Here is a 20,292-nt window from a genome sequence, read left to right on the forward strand (position 1 = left end):
TAGAATTGATATATATGAAGGACAAATTAGTTTGAACTTGTTTCGACTGAAGGAATTCATTTTATAGCAAAAATACCAATTTGGCTTTAACTCGCAAAAGTAAGGCTATTCCTGTTTTTCATTCTCAAATAAGGTCATTTAAAGATGTTTATGCATGGAACCTACTTGGTATTGGTATATATATGAAGGACATAGGAGTTTGAACTTGTTTTGACTGAAGGATTTCATTTTATAGCAAAAATACCAATTTGGCTTTAAAGCGCAAAAGTAAGGCTCTTCCTGTTTTTCTTTCTCAAACAAGGTCATTTAAAGAGGTTTATGCATGGAACCTACTTAGAATGGATATATCTGAAGGACATAGGAGTTTGAACTTGTTTTGACTGAAGGAATGGTGTTTATAAGCAAAAATCCGAATTTCGTCTTAATATCTCAAAAGAAGGCTATTCCTGTTTTTCTTTCTCATACAAGGTCATTTAAAGAGGTTTATGCATGGAACCTACTTAGAATTGATATATATGAAGGAAAAATTAGTTTGAACTTGTTTTGACTGTAGGAATTCATTTTATAGCAAAAATACCAATTTGGCTCTAACTCGCAAAAGTAAGGCTATTCCTCTTTTTCTTTCTCAAACAAGGTCATTTGAAGAGGTTTATGCATGGAACCTACTTAGAATTTATATATATGAAGGACATAAGAGTTTGAACTTGTTTTGACTGAAGGATTTCATTTTATAGCAAAAATAACAATTTGGCTTTAACGCGCAAAAGTAAGGCTATTCCTGTTTTTCTTTCTCAAACAAGGTCATTTAAAGAGGTTTATGCATGGAACCTACTTAGAATTGATATATATGAAGGAAAAAATAGTTTGAACTTGTTTTGACTGAAGGAATTCATTTTAAAGCAAAAAATACCTATTTGGCTTTAACTCGCAAAAGTAAGGCTATTCCTGTTTTTCTTTCTCAAACAAGGTCATTTAAAGAGGTTTATGCATGGAACCTATTTAGAATTGATATATATGAAGGAAAAAATAGTTTGAACTTGTTTTGACTGAAGGAATTCATTTTAAAGCAAAAAATACCAATTTGGCTTTAACTCGCAAAAGTAAGGCTATTCCTGTTTTTCATTCTCAAACAAGGTCATTTAAAGAGGTTTATGCATGGAACCTACTTAGAATTGATATATATGAAGGACAAATTAGTTTGAACTTGTTTTGACTGAAGGAATTCATTTTATAGCAAAAATACCAATTTGGCTTTAACTCGCAAAAGTAAGGCTATTCCTGTTTTTCTTTCTCTAACAAGGTCATTTAAAGAGGTTTATGCATGGAACCTACTTAGTATTGATATATATATGAAGGACATAGGAGTTTGAACTTGTTTTGACTAGGATTTCATTTTATATCAAAAACACCAATTTGGCTTTAACTCGCAAAAGTAAGACTATTCCTGTTTTTCATTCTCAAACAAGGTCATTTAAAGAGGTTTATGCATGGAACCTACTTAGAATGGATATATATGAAGGACATAGGAGTTTGAACTTGTTTTGACTGAAGGAATTGGTGTTTATAATCAAAAATCCGAATTTCGTCTTAATTCCGCAGAAGAAGGCTATTCCTGTTTTTCTTTCTCATACAAGGTCATTTAAAGAGGTTTATGCATGTAACCTATTTAGAATGGATATATATGAGGGAAAAATTAGTTTGAACTTGTTTTGACTGAAGGAATTCATTTTAAAGCAAAAATACCAATTTGGCTTTAACTCGCAAAAGTAAGGCTATTCCTGTTTTTCTTTCTCAAACAAGGTCATTTAAAGAGGTTTATGCATGGAACCTACTTAGTATTTATATATATATGAAGGACATAGGAGTTTGAACTTGTTTTGACTGAAGGATTTCATTTTATAGCAAAAATACCAATTTGGCTTTAACTCGCAAAAGTAAGGCTATTCCTGTTTTTCTTTCACAAACAAGGTCATTTGAAGAGGTTTATGCATGGAACCTACTTAGAATGGATATATATGAAGGACATAGGAGTTTCAACTTGTTTTGACTGAAGGAATTGGTGTTTATAAGCAAAATTCCGAATTTCGTCTTAATTCCGCAAAAGAAGGCTATTCCTGTTTTTCTTTCTCAAACAAGGTCATTTAAAGAGGTTTATGCATGGAACCTACTTAGAATTGATATATATGAAGGACATAGGAGTTTGAACTTGTTTTGACTGTAGTATTTCATTTTATATCAAAAACACCAATTTGGCTTTAACTCGCAAAAGTAAGACTATTCCTGTTTTTCATTCTCAAACAAGGTCATTTAAAGAGGTTTATGCATGGAACCTACTTAGTATTGATATATATATGAAGGACATAGGAGTTTGAACTTGTTTTGACTGAAAGAATTGGTTTTTATAAGCAAAAATCCGAATTTCGTCTTAATTCCGCAAAAGAAGGCTATTCCTGTTTTTCTTTCTCAAACAAGGTCATTTAAAGAGGTTTATGCATGTAACCTACTTAGTATTGATATATATATGAAGGACATAGGAGTTTGAACTTGTTTTGACTGAAAGAATTCAGTATATAGCAAAAATACCAATTTGGCTTTAACTCGCAAAAGTAAGGCTATTCCTGTTTTTCTTTCTCAAACAAGGCCATTTAAAGAGGTTTATGCATGGAACCTACTTAGAATGGATATATATGAAGGACATAGGAGTTTGAACTTGTTTTGACTGAAGGAATTGGTGTTTATAAGCAAAAATCCGAATTTCGTCTTAATTCCGCAAAAGAAGGCTATTCCTGTTTTTCTTTCTCAAACAAGGTCATTTAAAGAGATTTATGCATGGAACCTACTTAGAATGGATATATCTGAAGGACATAGGAGTTTGAACTTGTTTTGATTGAAAGAATTCATTATATACCAAAAATACCAATTTGGCTTTAAATCGCAAAAGTAAGGCTATTCCTGTTTTTCATTCTCAAACAAGGTCATTTAAAGAGGTTTATGCATGGGACCTACTTAGAATTGATATATATGAAGGACAAATTAGTTTGAACTTGTTTCGACTGAAGGAATTCATTTTATAGCAAAAATACCAATTTGGCTTTAACTCGCAAAAGTAAGGCTATTCCTGTTTTTCATTCTCAAACAAGGTCATTTAAAGATGTTTATGCATGGAACCTACTTGGTATTGGTATATATATGAAGGACATAGGAGTTTGAACTTGTTTTGACTGAAGGATTTCATTTTATAGCAAAAATACCAATTTGGCTTTAAAGCGCAAAAGTAAGGCTCTTCCTGTTTTTCTTTCTCAAACAAGGTCATTTAAAGAGGTTTATGCATGGAACCTACTTAGAATGGATATATCTGAAGGACATAGGAGTTTGAACTTGTTTTGACTGAAGGAATGGTGTTTATAAGCAAAAATCCGAATTTCGTCTTAATATCTCAAAAGAAGGCTATTCCTGTTTTTCTTTCTCATACAAGGTCATTTAAAGAGGTTTATGCATGGAACCTACTTAGAATTGATATATATGAAGGAAAAATTAGTTTGAACTTGTTTTGACTGTAGGAATTCATTTTATAGCAAAAATACCAATTTGGCTCTAACTCGCAAAAGTAAGGCTATTCCTCTTTTTCTTTCTCAAACAAGGTCATTTGAAGAGGTTTATGCATGGAACCTACTTAGAATTTATATATATGAAGGACATAAGAGTTTGAACTTGTTTTGACTGAAGGATTTCATTTTATAGCAAAAATAACAATTTGGCTTTAACGCGCAAAAGTAAGGCTATTCCTGTTTTTCTTTCTCAAACAAGGTCATTTAAAGAGGTTTATGCATGGAACCTACTTAGAATTGATATATATGAAGGACATAGGAGTTTGAACTTGTTTTGACTGAAGGAATTGGTGTTTATAAGCAAAATTCCGAATTTCGTCTTAATTCCGCAAAAGAAGGCTATTCCTGTTTTTCTTTCTCAAACAAGGTCATTTAAAGAGATTTATGCATGGAACCTACATAGAATGGATATATCTGAAGGACATAGGAGTTTGAACTTGTTTTGACTGAAAGAATTCATTATATACCAAAAATACCAATTTGGCTTTAACTCGCAAAAGTAAGGCTATTCCTTTTGTTCTTTCTCATACAAGGTCATTTGTAGAGGTTTATGCATGGAACCTACTTAGAATTGATATATATGAAGGACAAATTAGTTTGAACTTGTTTTGACTGAAGGAATTCATTTTTTAGCAAAAATACCAATTTGGCTTTAACTCGCAAAAGTAAGTCTATTCCTGTTTTTCTTTCTCAAACAAGGTCATGTAAAGAGGTTTATGCATGGAACCTACTTAGAATTGATATATATGAAGGACAAATTAGTTTGAACTTGTTTTGACTGAAGGAATTCATTTTTTAGCAAAAATACCAATTTGGCTTTAACTCGCAAAAGTAAGTCTATTCCTGTTTTTCTTTCTCAAACAAGGTCATTTAAAGAGGTTTATGCATGGAACCTACTTAGAATTGATATATATGAAGGACAAATTAGTTTGAACTTGTTTTGACTGAAGGAATTCATTTTTTAGCAAAAATACCAATTTGGCTTTAACTCGCAAAAGTAAGTCTATTCCTGTTTTTCTTTCTCAAACAAGGTCATTTAAAGAGGTTTATGCATGGAACCTACTTAGAATTGATATATATGAAGGACATAGGAGTTTGAACTTGTTTTGACTGTAGGATTTCATTTTATATCAAAAACACCAATTTGGCTTTAACTCGCAAAAGTAAGACTATTCCTGTTTTTCATTCTCAAACAAGGTCATTTAAAGAGGTTATGCATGGAACCTATTTAGAATTGATATATATGAGGGAAAAATTAGTTTGAACTTGTTTTGACTGAAGGAATTCATTTTAAAGCAAAAATACCAATTTGGCTTTAACTCGCAAAAGTAAGGCTATTCCTGTTTTTCATTCTCAAACAAGGTCATTTAAAGAGGTTTTTGCATGGAGCCTACTTAGTATTGATATATATATGAAGGACATAGGAGTTTGAACTTGTTTTGACTGAAGGAATTGGTTTTTATAAGCAAAAATCCGAATTTCGTCTTAATTCCGCAAAAGAAGGCTATTCCTGTTTTTCTTTCTCAAACAAGGTCATTTAAAGAGGTTTATGCATGTAACCTACTTAGTATTGATATATATATGAAGGACATCGTAGTTTGAACTTGTTTTGACCGAAGGATTTCATTTCATTGTAAAATTGCCAATTTGGCTTTAACTCGCTAAAGTAAGGTTATTCCTGTTTTTCTTTCTCAGACAAGGTCATTTGAAGAGGTTTATGCATGGAACCTACTTAGAATTGATATATATGAAGGACATGGGAGTTTGAACTTGTTTTGACTGAAGGAATTGGTGTTTATAAGCAAAAATCCGAATTTCGTCTTAATTCCGCAAAAGTAAGGCTATTCCTGTTTTTCTTTCTCATACAAGGTCATTTGAAGAGGTTTATGCATGGAACCTACTTAGAATTGATATCTATGAAGGACATAGGAGTTTGAACTTGTTTTGACTGAAGGAATTGGTGTTTATAAGCAAAAATCCGAATTTCGTCTTAATATCTCAAAAGAAGGCTATTCCTGTTTTTCTTTCTCATACAAGGTCATTTAAAGAGGTTTATGCATGGAACCTACTTAGAATTGATATATATGAAGGACATAAGAGTTTGAACTTGTTTTGACTGAAGGAATTCATTTTAAAGCAAAAATACCAATTTGGCTTTAACGCGCAAAGGTAAGGCTATTCCTGTTTTTCTTTCTCAAACAAGGTCATTTGAAGAGGTTTATTCATGGAACCTACTTAGTATTGATATATATATGAAGGACATAGGAGTTTGAACTTGTTTTGACTGAAGGATATCATTGTATAGCAAAAATACCAATTTGGCTTTAACGCGCAAAAGTAAGGCTATTCCTGTTTTTCTTTCTCAAACAAGGTCATTTAAAGAGGTTTATGCATGGAACCTACTTGGTATTGGTATATATATGAAGGACATATGAGTTTGAACTTGTTTTGACTTAAGGATTTGGTGTTTATAATCAAAAATCCGAATTTCGTCTTAATTCCGCAAAAGAAGGCTATTCCTGTTTTTCTTTCTCAAACAAGGTCATTTAAAGAGGTTTATGCATGGAACCTACTTAGAATTGATATATATGAAGGACATAGGAGTTTGAACTTGTTTTGACTGAAGGATTTGGTGTTTATAATCAAAAATCCGAATTTCGTCTTAATTCCGCAAAAGAAGGCTATTCCTGTTTTTCTTTCTCAAACAAGGTCATTTGAAGAGGTTTATGCATGGAACCTACTTAGTATTGATATATATATGAAGGACATAGGAGTTTGAACTTGTTTTGACTGAAGGATATCATTGTATAGCAAAAATACCAATTTGGCTTTAACGCGCAAAAGTAAGGCTATTCCTGTTTTTCATTCTCAAACAAGGTCATTTAAAGAGGTTATGCATGGAACCTATTTAGAATTGATATATATGAGGGAAAAATTAGTTTGAACTTGTTTTGACTGAAGGAATTCATTTTAAAGCAAAAATACCAATTTGGCTTTAACTCGCAAAAGTAAGGCTATTCCTGTTTTTCATTCTCAAACAAGGTCATTTAAAGAGGTTTATGCATGGAGCCTACTTAGTATTGATATATATATGAAGGACATAGGAGTTTGAACTTGTTTTGACTGAAGGAATTGGTTTTTATAAGCAAAAATCCGAATTTCGTCTTAATTCCGCAAAAGAAGGCTATTCCTGTTTTTCTTTCTCAAACAAGGTCATTTAAAGAGGTTTATGCATGTAACCTACTTAGTATTGATATATATATGAAGGACATCGTAGTTTGAACTTGTTTTGACCGAATGATTTCATTTTATTGTAAAATTGCCAATTTGGCTTTAACTCGCTAAAGTAAGGTTATTCCTGTTTTTCTTTCTCAGACAAGGTCATTTGAAGAGGTTTATGCATGGAACCTACTTAGAATTGATATATATGAAGGACATGGGAGTTTGAACTTGTTTTGACTGAAGGAATTGGTGTTTATAAGCAAAAATCCGAATTTCGTCTTAATTCCGCAAAAGTAAGGCTATTCCTGTTTTTCTTTCTCATACAAGGTCATTTGAAGAGGTTTATGCATGGAACCTACTTAGAATTGATATCTATGAAGGACATAGGAGTTTGAACTTGTTTTGACTGAAGGAATTGGTGTTTATAAGCAAAAATCCGAATTTCGTCTTAATATCTCAAAAGAAGGCTATTCCTGTTTTTCTTTCTCATACAAGGTCATTTAAAGAGGTTTATGCATGGAACCTACTTAGAATTGATATATATGAAGGACATAAGAGTTTGAACTTGTTTTGACTGAAGGAATTCATTTTAAAGCAAAAATACCAATTTGGCTTTAACGCGCAAAGGTAAGGCTATTCCTGTTTTTCTTTCTCAAACAAGGTCATTTGAAGAGGTTTATTCATGGAACCTACTTAGTATTGATATATATATGAAGGACATAGGAGTTTGAACTTGTTTTGACTGAAGGATATCATTGTATAGCAAAAATACCAATTTGGCTTTAACGCGCAAAAGTAAGGCTATTCCTGTTTTTCTTTCTCAAACAAGGTCATTTAAAGAGGTTTATGCATGGAACCTACTTGGTATTGGTATATATATGAAGGACATATGAGTTTGAACTTGTTTTGACTTAAGGATTTGGTGTTTATAATCAAAAATCCGAATTTCGTCTTAATTCCGCAAAAGAAGGCTATTCCTGTTTTTCTTTCTCAAACAAGGTCATTTAAAGAGGTTTATGCATGGAACCTACTTAGAATTGATATATATGAAGGACATAGGAGTTTGAACTTGTTTTGACTGAAGGATTTGGTGTTTATAATCAAAAATCCGAATTTCGTCTTAATTCCGCAAAAGAAGGCTATTCCTGTTTTTCTTTCTCAAACAAGGTCATTTGAAGAGGTTTATGCATGGAACCTACTTAGTATTGATATATATATGAAGGAAATAAGAGTTTGAACTTGTTTTGACTGAAGGATTTCATTTTATAGCAAAAATACCAATTTGGCTTTAACTCGCAAAAGTAAGGCTATTCCTGTTTTTCTTTCTCAAACAAGGTCATTTAAAGAGGTTTATGCATGGAACCTATTTAGAATTGATATATATGAAGGAAAAAATAGTTTGAACTTGTTTTGACTGAAGGAATTCATTTTAAAGCAAAAAATACCAATTTGGCTTTAACTCGCAAAAGTAAGGCTATTCCTGTTTTTCATTCTCAAACAAGGTCATTTAAAGAGGTTTATGCATGGAACCTACTTAGAATTGATATATATGAAGGACAAATTAGTTTGAACTTGTTTTGACTGAAGGAATTCATTTTATAGCAAAAATACCAATTTGGCTTTAACTCGCAAAAGTAAGGCTATTCCTGTTTTTCTTTCTCTAACAAGGTCATTTAAAGAGGTTTATGCATGGAACCTACTTAGTATTGATATATATATGAAGGACATAGGAGTTTGAACTTGTTTTGACTAGGATTTCATTTTATATCAAAAACACCAATTTGGCTTTAACTCGCAAAAGTAAGACTATTCCTGTTTTTCATTCTCAAACAAGGTCATTTAAAGAGGTTTATGCATGGAACCTACTTAGAATGGATATATATGAAGGACATAGGAGTTTGAACTTGTTTTGACTGAAGGAATTGGTGTTTATAATCAAAAATCCGAATTTCGTCTTAATTCCGCAGAAGAAGGCTATTCCTGTTTTTCTTTCTCATACAAGGTCATTTAAAGAGGTTTATGCATGTAACCTATTTAGAATGGATATATATGAGGGAAAAATTAGTTTGAACTTGTTTTGACTGAAGGAATTCATTTTAAAGCAAAAATACCAATTTGGCTTTAACTCGCAAAAGTAAGGCTATTCCTGTTTTTCTTTCTCAAACAAGGTCATTTAAAGAGGTTTATGCATGGAACCTACTTAGTATTTATATATATATGAAGGACATAGGAGTTTGAACTTGTTTTGACTGAAGGATTTCATTTTATAGCAAAAATACCAATTTGGCTTTAACTCGCAAAAGTAAGGCTATTCCTGTTTTTCTTTCACAAACAAGGTCATTTGAAGAGGTTTATGCATGGAACCTACTTAGAATGGATATATATGAAGGACATAGGAGTTTCAACTTGTTTTGACTGAAGGAATTGGTGTTTATAAGCAAAATTCCGAATTTCGTCTTAATTCCGCAAAAGAAGGCTATTCCTGTTTTTCTTTCTCAAACAAGGTCATTTAAAGAGGTTTATGCATGGAACCTACTTAGAATTGATATATATGAAGGACATAGGAGTTTGAACTTGTTTTGACTGTAGTATTTCATTTTATATCAAAAACACCAATTTGGCTTTAACTCGCAAAAGTAAGACTATTCCTGTTTTTCATTCTCAAACAAGGTCATTTAAAGAGGTTTATGCATGGAACCTACTTAGTATTGATATATATATGAAGGACATAGGAGTTTGAACTTGTTTTGACTGAAAGAATTGGTTTTTATAAGCAAAAATCCGAATTTCGTCTTAATTCCGCAAAAGAAGGCTATTCCTGTTTTTCTTTCTCAAACAAGGTCATTTAAAGAGGTTTATGCATGTAACCTACTTAGTATTGATATATATATGAAGGACATAGGAGTTTGAACTTGTTTTGACTGAAAGAATTCAGTATATAGCAAAAATACCAATTTGGCTTTAACTCGCAAAAGTAAGGCTATTCCTGTTTTTCTTTCTCAAACAAGGCCATTTAAAGAGGTTTATGCATGGAACCTACTTAGAATGGATATATATGAAGGACATAGGAGTTTGAACTTGTTTTGACTGAAGGAATTGGTGTTTATAATCAAAAATCCGAATTTCGTCTTAATTCCGCAAAAGAAGTCTATTCCTGTTTTTCTTTCTCATACAAGGTCATTTAAAGAGGTTTATGCATGGAACCTATTTAGAATTGATATATATGAGGGAAAAATTAGTTTGAACTTGTTTTGACTGAAGGAATTCATTTTAAAGCAAAAATACCAATTTGGCTTTAACTCGCAAAAGTAAGGCTATTCCTGTTATTCTTTCTCAAACAAGGTCATTTAAAGAGGTTTATGCATGGAACCTACTCAGAATGGATATATATGAAGGACATAGGAGTTTGAACTTGTTTTGACTGAAGGAATTGGTGTTTATAAGCAAAAATCCGAATTTCGTCTTAATTCCGCAACAGTAAGGCTATTCCTGTTTTTCTTTCTCAAACAAGGTCATTTAAGGAGGTTTATGCATGTAACCTACTTAGTATTGATATATATATGAAGGACATAGGAGTTTGAACTTGTTTTGACAGAAGGATTTCATTTTATAGCAACAATACCAATTTGGCTTTAACGCGCAAAAGTAAGGCTATTCCTGTTTTTCTTTCTCAAACAAGGTCATTTAAAGAGGTTTATGCATGGAACCTACTTAGAATGGATATATCTGAAGGACATAGGAGTTTGAACTTGTTTTGACTGAAGGAATAGTGTTTATAAGCAAAAATCCGAATTTCGTCTTAATTCCGCAGAAGAAGGCTATTCCTGTTTTTCTTTCTCATACAAGGTCATTTAAAGAGGTTTATGCATGTAACCTATTTAGAATGGATATATATGAGGGAAAAATTAGTTTGAACTTGTTTTGACTGAAGGAATTCATTTTAAAGCAAAAATACCAATTTGGCTTTAACTCGCAAAAGTAAGGCTATTCCTGTTTTTCTTTCTCAAACAAGGTCATTTAAAGAGGTTTATGCATGGAACCTACTTAGTATTTATATATATATGAGGGACATAGGAGTTTGAACTTGTTTTGACTGAAGGATTTCATTTTATAGCAAAAATACCAATTTGGCTTTAACTCGCAAAAGAAAGGCTATTCCTGTTTTTCTTTCACAAACAAGGTCATTTGAAGAGGTTTATGCATGGAACCTACTTAGAATGGATATATATGAAGGACATAGGAGTTTGAACTTGTTTTGACTGAAGGAATTGGTGTTTATAAGCAAAATTCCGAATTTCGTCTTAATTCCGCAAAAGAAGGCTATTCCTGTTTTTCTTTCTCAAACAAGGTCATTTAAAGAGATTTATGCATGGAACCTACATAGAATGGATATATCTGAAGGACATAGGAGTTTGAACTTGTTTTGACTGAAAGAATTCATTATATACCAAAAATACCAATTTGGCTTTAACTCGCAAAAGTAAGGCTATTCCTTTTGTTCTTTCTCATACAAGGTCATTTGTAGAGGTTTATGCATGGAACCTACTTAGAATTGATATATATGAAGGACAAATTAGTTTGAACTTGTTTTGACTGAAGGAATTCATTTTTTAGCAAAAATACCAATTTGGCTTTAACTCGCAAAAGTAAGTCTATTCCTGTTTTTCTTTCTCAAACAAGGTCATTTAAAGAGGTTTATGCATGGAACCTACTTAGAATTGATATATATGAAGGACATAGGAGTTTGAACTTGTTTTGACTGTAGGATTTCATTTTATATAAAAAACACCAATTTGGCTTTAACTCGCAAAAGTAAGACTATTCCTGTTTTTCATTCTCAAACAAGGTCATTTAAAGAGGTTATGCATGGAACCTATTTAGAATTGATATATATGAGGGAAAAATTAGTTTGAACTTGTTTTGACTGAAGGAATTCATTTTAAAGCAAAAATACCAATTTGGCTTTAACTCGCAAAAGTAAGGATATTCCTGTTTTTCATTCTCAAACAAGGTCATTTAAAGAGGTTTATGCATGGAGCCTACTTAGTATTGATATATATATGAAGGACATAGGAGTTTGAACTTGTTTTGACTGAAGGAATTGGTTTTTATAAGCAAAAATCCGAATTTCGTCTTAATTCCGCAAAAGAAGGCTATTCCTGTTTTTCTTTCTCAAACAAGGTCATTTAAAGAGGTTTATGCATGTAACCTACTTAGTATTGATATATATATGAAGGACATCGTAGTTTGAACTTGTTTTGACCGAAGGATTTCATTTTATTGTAAAATTGCCAATTTGGCTTTAACTCGCTAAAGTAAGGTTATTCCTGTTTTTCTTTCTCAGACAAGGTCATTTGAAGAGGTTTATGCATGGAACCTACTTAGAATATATATATATGAAGGACATGGGAGTTTGAACTTGTTTTGACTGAAGGAATTGGTGTTTATAAGCAAAAATCCGAATTTCGTCTTAATTCCGCAAAAGTAAGGCTATTCCTGTTTTTCTTTCTCATACAAGGTCATTTGAAGAGGTTTATGCATGGAACCTACTTAGAATTGATATCTATGAAGGACATAGGAGTTTGAACTTGTTTTGACTGAAGGAATTGGTGTTTATAAGCAAAAATCCGAATTTCGTCTTAATATCTCAAAAGAAGGCTATTCCTGTTTTTCTTTCTCATACAAGGTCATTTAAAGAGGTTTATGCATGGAACCTACTTAGAATTGATATATATGAAGGACATAAGAGTTTGAACTTGTTTTGACTGAAGGAATTCATTTTAAAGCAAAAATACCAATTTGGCTTTAACGCGCAAAGGTAAGGCTATTCCTGTTTTTCTTTCTCAAACAAGGTCATTTGAAGAGGTTTATTCATGGAACCTACTTAGTATTGATATATATATGAAGGACATAGGAGTTTGAACTTGTTTTGACTGAAGGATATCATTGTATAGCAAAAATACCAATTTGGCTTTAACGCGCAAAAGTAAGGCTATTCCTGTTTTTCTTTCTCAAACAAGGTCATTTAAAGAGGTTTATGCATGGAACCTACTTGGTATTGGTATATATATGAAGGACATATGAGTTTGAACTTGTTTTGACTGAAGGATTTGGTGTTTATAATCAAAAATCCGAATTTCGTCTTAATTCCGCAAAAGAAGGCTATTCCTGTTTTTCTTTCTCAAACAAGGTCATTTGAAGAGATTTATGCATGGAACCTACTTAGTATTGATATATATATGAAGGAAATAAGAGTTTGAACTTGTTTTGACTGAAGGATTTCATTTTATAGCAAAAATACCAATTTGGCTTTAACTCGCAAAAGTAAGGCTATTCCTGTTTTTCTTTCTCAAACAAGGTCATTTAAAGAGGTTTATGCATGGAACCTATTTAGAATTGATATATATGAAGGAAAAAATAGTTTGAACTTGTTTTGACTGAAGGAATTCATTTTAAAGCAAAAAATACCAATTTGGCTTTAACTCGCAAAAGTAAGGCTATTCCTGTTTTTCATTCTCAAACAAGGTCATTTAAAGAGGTTTATGCATGGAACCTACTTAGAATTGATATATATGAAGGACAAATTAGTTTGAACTTGTTTTGACTGAAGGAATTCATTTTATAGCAAAAATACCAATTTGGCTTTAACTCGCAAAAGTAAGGCTATTCCTGTTTTTCTTTCTCTAACAAGGTCATTTAAAGAGGTTTATGCATGGAACCTACTTAGTATTGATATATATATGAAGGACATAGGAGTTTGAACTTGTTTTGACTGAAGGATTTCATTTTATAGCAAAAATACCAATTTGGCTTTAACTCGCAAAAGTAAGGCTATTCCTGTTTTTCTTTCACAAACAAGGTCATTTGAAGAGGTTTATGCATGGAACCTACTTAGAATGGATATATATGAAGGACATAGGAGTTTCAACTTGTTTTGACTGAAGGAATTGGTGTTTATAAGCAAAATTCCGAATTTCGTCTTAATTCCGCAAAAGAAGGCTATTCCTGTTTTTCTTTCTCAAACAAGGTCATTTAAAGAGGTTTATGCATGGAACCTACTTAGAATTGATATATATGAAGGACATAGGAGTTTGAACTTGTTTTGACTGTAGTATTTCATTTTATATCAAAAACACCAATTTGGCTTTAACTCGCAAAAGTAAGACTATTCCTGTTTTTCATTCTCAAACAAGGTCATTTAAAGAGGTTTATGCATGGAACCTACTTAGTATTGATATATATATGAAGGACATAGGAGTTTGAACTTGTTTTGACTGAAAGAATTGGTTTTTATAAGCAAAAATCCGAATTTCGTCTTAATTCCGCAAAAGAAGGCTATTCCTGTTTTTCTTTCTCAAACAAGGTCATTTAAAGAGGTTTATGCATGTAACCTACTTAGTATTGATATATATATGAAGGACATAGGAGTTTGAACTTGTTTTGACTGAAAGAATTCAGTATATAGCAAAAATACCAATTTGGCTTTAACTCGCAAAAGTAAGGCTATTCCTGTTTTTCTTTCTCAAACAAGGCCATTTAAAGAGGTTTATGCATGGAACCTACTTAGAATGGATATATATGAAGGACATAGGAGTTTGAACTTGTTTTGACTGAAGGAATTGGTGTTTATAATCAAAAATCCGAATTTCGTCTTAATTCCGCAAAAGAAGTCTATTCCTGTTTTTCTTTCTCATACAAGGTCATTTAAAGAGGTTTATGCATGGAACCTATTTAGAATTGATATATATGAGGGAAAAATTAGTTTGAACTTGTTTTGACTGAAGGAATTCATTTTAAAGCAAAAATACCAATTTGGCTTTAACTCGCAAAAGTAAGGCTATTCCTGTTATTCTTTCTCAAACAAGGTCATTTAAAGAGGTTTATGCATGGAACCTACTCAGAATGGATATATATGAAGGACATAGGAGTTTGAACTTGTTTTGACTGAAGGAATTGGTGTTTATAAGCAAAAATCCGAATTTCGTCTTAATTCCGCAAAAGAAGGCTATTCCTGTTTTTCTTTATCAAACAAGGTCATTTAAAGAGATTTATGCATGGAACCTACTTAGAATGGATATATCTGAAGGACATAGGAGTTTGAACTTGTTTTGATTGAAATAATTCATTATATACCAAAAATACCAATTTGGCTTTAAATCGCAAAAGTAAGGCTATTCCTGTTTTTCATTCTCAAACAAGGTCATTTAAAGAGGTTTATGCATGGGACCTACTTAGAATTGATATATATGAAGGACAAATTAGTTTGAACTTGTTTCGACTGAAGGAATTCATTTTATAGCAAAAATACCAATTTGGCTTTAACTCGCAAAAGTAAGGCTATTCCTGTTTTTCATTCTCAAACAAGGTCATTTAAAGATGTTTATGCATGGAACCTACTTGGTATTGGTATATATATGAAGGACATAGGAGTTTGAACTTGTTTTGACTGAAGGATTTCATTTTATAGCAAAAATACCAATTTGGCTTTAATGCGCAAAAGTAAGGCTCTTCCTGTTTTTCTTTCTCAAACAAGGTCATTTAAAGAGGTTTATGCATGGAACCTACTTAGAATGGATATATCTGAAGGACATAGGAGTTTGAACTTGTTTTGACTGAAGGAATGGTGTTTATAAGCAAAAATCCGAATTTCGTCTTAATATCTCAAAAGAAGGCTATTCCTGTTTTTCTTTCTCATACAAGGTCATTTAAAGAGGTTTATGCATGGAACCTACTTAGAATTGATATATATGAAGGAAAAATTAGTTTGAACTTGTTTTGACTGTAGGAATTCATTTTATAGCAAAAATACCAATTTGGCTCTAACTCGCAAAAGTAAGGCTATTCCTCTTTTTCTTTCTCAAACAAGGTCATTTGAAGAGGTTTATGCATGGAACCTACTTAGAATTTATATATATGAAGGACATAGGAGTTTGAACTTGTTTTGACTGAAGGATTTGGTGTTTATAATCAAAAATCCGAATTTCGTCTTAATTCCGCAAAAGAAGGCTATTCCTGTTTTTCTTTCTCAAACAAGGTCATTTGAAGAGGTTTATGCATGGAACCTACTTAGTATTGATATATATATGAAGGAAATAAGAGTTTGAACTTGTTTTGACTGAAGGATTTCATTTTATAGCAAAAATACCAATTTGGCTTTAACTCGCAAAAGTAAGGCTATTCCTGTTTTTCTTTCTCAAACAAGGTCATTTAAAGAGGTTTATGCATGGAACCTATTTAGAATTGATATATATGAAGGAAAAAATAGTTTGAACTTGTTTTGACTGAAGGAATTCATTTTAAAGCAAAAAATACCAATTTGGCTTTAACTCGCAAAAGTAAGGCTATTCCTGTTTTTCATTCTCAAACAAGGTCATTTAAAGAGGTTTATGCATGGAACCTACTTAGAATTGATATATATGAAGGACAAATTAGTTTGAACTTGTTTTGACTGAAAGAATTGGTTTTTATAAGCAAAAATCCGAATTTCGTCTTAATTCCGCAAAAGAAGGCTATTCCTGTTTTTCTTTCTCAAACAAGGTCATTTAAAGAGGTTTATGCATGTAACCTACTTAGTATTGATATATATATGAAGGACATAGGAGTTTGAACTTGTTTTGACTGAAAGAATTCAGTATATAGCAAAAATACCAATTTGGCTTTAACTCGCAAAAGTAAGGCTATTCCTGTTTTTCTTTCTCAAACAAGGCCATTTAAAGAGGTTTATGCATGGAACCTACTTAGAATGTATATATATGAAGGACATAGGAGTTTGAACTTGTTTTGACTGAAGGAATTGGTGTTTATAATCAAAAATCCGAATTTCGTCTTAATTCCGCAAAAGAAGTCTATTCCTGTTTTTCTTTCTCATACAAGGTCATTTAAAGAGGTTTATGCATGGAACCTATTTAGAATTGATATATATGAGGGAAAAATTAGTTTGAACTTGTTTTGACTGAAGGAATTCATTTTAAAGCAAAAATACCAATTTGGCTTTAACTCGCAAAAGTAAGGCTATTCCTGTTATTCTTTCTCAAACAAGGTCATTTAAAGAGGTTTATGCATGGAACCTACTCAGAATGGATATATATGAAGGACATAGGAGTTTGAACTTGTTTTGACTGAAGGAATTGGTGTTTATAATCAAAAATCCGAATTTCGTCTTAATTCCGCAAAAGAAGTCTATTCCTGTTTTTCTTTCTCATACAAGGTCATTTAAAGAGGTTTATGCATGGAACATATTTAGAATTGATATATATGAGGGAAAAATTAGTTTGAACTTGTTTTGACTGAAGGAATTCATTTTAAAGCAAAAATACCAATTTGGCTTTAACTCGCAAAAGTAAGGCTATTCCTGTTATTCTTTCTCAAACAAGGTCATTTAAAGAGGTTTATGCATGGAACCTACTCAGAATGGATATATATGAAGGACATAGGAGTTTGAACTTGTTTTGACTGAAGGAATTGGTGTTTATAAGCAAAAATCCGAATTTCGTCTTAATTCCGCAAAAGAAGGCTATTCCTGTTTTTCTTTATCAAACAAGGTCATTTAAAGAGATTTATGCATGGAACCTACTTAGAATGGATATATCTGAAGGACATAGGAGTTTGAACTTGTTTTGATTGAAATAATTCATTATATACCAAAAATACCAATTTGGCTTTAAATCGCAAAAGTAAGGCTATTCCTGTTTTTCATTCTCAAACAAGGTCATTTAAAGAGGTTTATGCATGGGACCTACTTAGAATTGATATATATGAAGGACAAATTAGTTTGAACTTGTTTCGACTGAAGGAATTCATTTTATAGCAAAAATACCAATTTGGCTTTAACTCGCAAAAGTAAGGCTATTCCTGTTTTTCATTCTCAAACAAGGTCATTTAAAGATGTTTATGCATGGAACCTACTTGGTATTGGTATATATATGAAGGACATAGGAGTTTGAACTTGTTTTGACTGAAGGATTTCATTTTATAGCAAAAATACCAATTTGGCTTTAATGCGCAAAAGTAAGGCTCTTCCTGTTTTTCTTTCTCAAACAAGGTCATTTAAAGAGGTTTAAGCATGGAACCTACTTAGAGTGGATATATCTGAAGGACATAGGAGTTTGAACTTGTTTTGACTGAAGGAATGGTGTTTATAAGCAAAAATCCGAATTTCGTCTTAATATCTCAAAAGAAGGCTATTCCTGTTTTTCTTTCTCATACAAGGTCATTTAAAGAGGTTTATGCATGGAACCTACTTAGAATTAATATATATGAAGGAAAAATTAGTTTGAACTTGTTTTGACTGTAGGAATTCATTTTATAGCAAAAATACCAATTTGGCTCTAACTCGCAAAAGTAAGGCTATTCCTCTTTTTCTTTCTCAAACAAGGTCATTTGAAGAGGTTTATGCATGGAACCTACTTAGAATTTATATATATGAAGGACATAGGAGTTTGAACTTGTTTTGACTGAAGGATTTGGTGTTTATAATCAAAAATCCGAATTTCGTCTTAATTCCGCAAAAGAAGGCTATTCCTGTTTTTCTTTCTCAAACAAGGTCATTTGAAGAGGTTTATGCATGGAACCTACTTAGTATTGATATATATATGAAGGAAATAAGAGTTTGAACTTGTTTTGACTGAAGGATTTCATTTTTTAGCAAAAATACCAATTTGGCTTTAACTCGCAAAAGTAAGGCTATTCCTGTTTTTCTTTCTCAAACAAGGTCATTTAAAGAGGTTTATGCATGGAACCTATTTAGAATTGATATATATGAAGGAAAAAATAGTTTGAACTTGTTTTGACTGAAGGATTTCATTTTTTAGCAAAAATACCAATTTGGCTTTAACTCGCAAAAGTAAGGCTATTCCTGTTTTTCTTTCACAAACAAGGTCATTTAAAGAGGTTTATGCATGGAACCTACTTAGTATTGATATATATATGAAGGACATAGGAGTTTGAACTTGTTTTGACTGAAAGAATTGGTTTTTATAAGCAAAAATCCGAATTTCGTCTTAATTCCGCAAAAGAAGGCTATTCCTGTTTTTCTTTCTCAAACAAGGTCATTTAAAGAGGTTTATGCATGTAACCTACTTAGTATTGATATATATATGAAGGACATAGGAGTTTGAACTTGTTTTGACTGAAAGAATTCAGTATATAGCAAAAATACCAATTTGGCTTTAACTCGCAAAAGTAAGGCTATTCCTGTTTTTCTTTCTCAAACAAGGCCATTTAAAGAGGTTTATGCATGGAACCTACTTAGAATGTATATATATGAAGGACATAGGAGTTTGAACTTGTTTTGACTGAAGGAATTGGTGTTTATAATCAAAAATCCGAATTTCGTCTTAATTCCGCAAAAGAAGTCTATTCCTGTTTTTCTTTCTCATACAAGGTCATTTAAAGAGGTTTATGCATGGAACCTATTTAGAATTGATATATATGAGGGAAAAATTAGTTTGAACTTGTTTTGACTGAAGGAATTCATTTTAAAGCAAAAATACCAATTTGGCTTTAACTCGCAAAAGTAAGGCTATTCCTGTTATTCTTTCTCAAACAAGGTCATTTAAAGAGGTTTATGCATGGAACCTACTCAGAATGGATATATATGAAGGACATAGGAGTTTGAACTTGTTTTGACTGAAGGAATTGGTGTTTATAATCAAAAATCCGAATTTCGTCTTAATTCCGCAAAAGAAGTCTATTCCTGTTTTTCTTTCTCATACAAGGTCATTTAAAGAGGTTTATGCATGGAACATATTTAGAATTGATATATATGAGGGAAAAATTAGTTTGAACTTGTTTTGACTGAAGGAATTCATTTTAAAGCAAAAATACCAATTTGGCTTTAACTCGCAAAAGTAAGGCTATTCCTGTTATTCTTTCTCAAACAAGGTCATTTAAAGAGGTTTATGCATGGAACCTACTCAGAATGGATATATATGAAGGACATAGGAGTTTGAACTTGTTTTGACTGAAGGAATTGGTGTTTATAAGCAAAAATCCGAATTTCGTCTTAATTCCGCAAAAGAAGGCTATTCCTGTTTTTCTTTATCAAACAAGGTCATTTAAAGAGATTTATGCATGGAACCTACTTAGAATGGATATATCTGAAGGACATAGGAGTTTGAACTTGTTTTGATTGAAATAATTCATTATATACCAAAAATACCAATTTGGCTTTAAATCGCAAAAGTAAGGCTATTCCTGTTTTTCATTCTCAAACAAGGTCATTTAAAGAGGTTTATGCATGGGACCTACTTAGAATTGATATATATGAAGGACAAATTAGTTTGAACTTGTTTCGACTGAAGGAATTCATTTTATAGCAAAAATACCAATTTGGCTTTAACTCGCAAAAGTAAGGCTATTCCTGTTTTTCATTCTCAAACAAGGTCATTTAAAGATGTTTATGCATGGAACCTACTTGGTATTGGTATATATATGAAGGACATAGGAGTTTGAACTTGTTTTG

This window comes from Odontesthes bonariensis, chromosome 11 (genome assembly GCF_027942865.1).
Source record: "Odontesthes bonariensis isolate fOdoBon6 chromosome 11, fOdoBon6.hap1, whole genome shotgun sequence".
NCBI lineage: Eukaryota > Metazoa > Chordata > Actinopteri > Atheriniformes > Atherinopsidae > Odontesthes > Odontesthes bonariensis.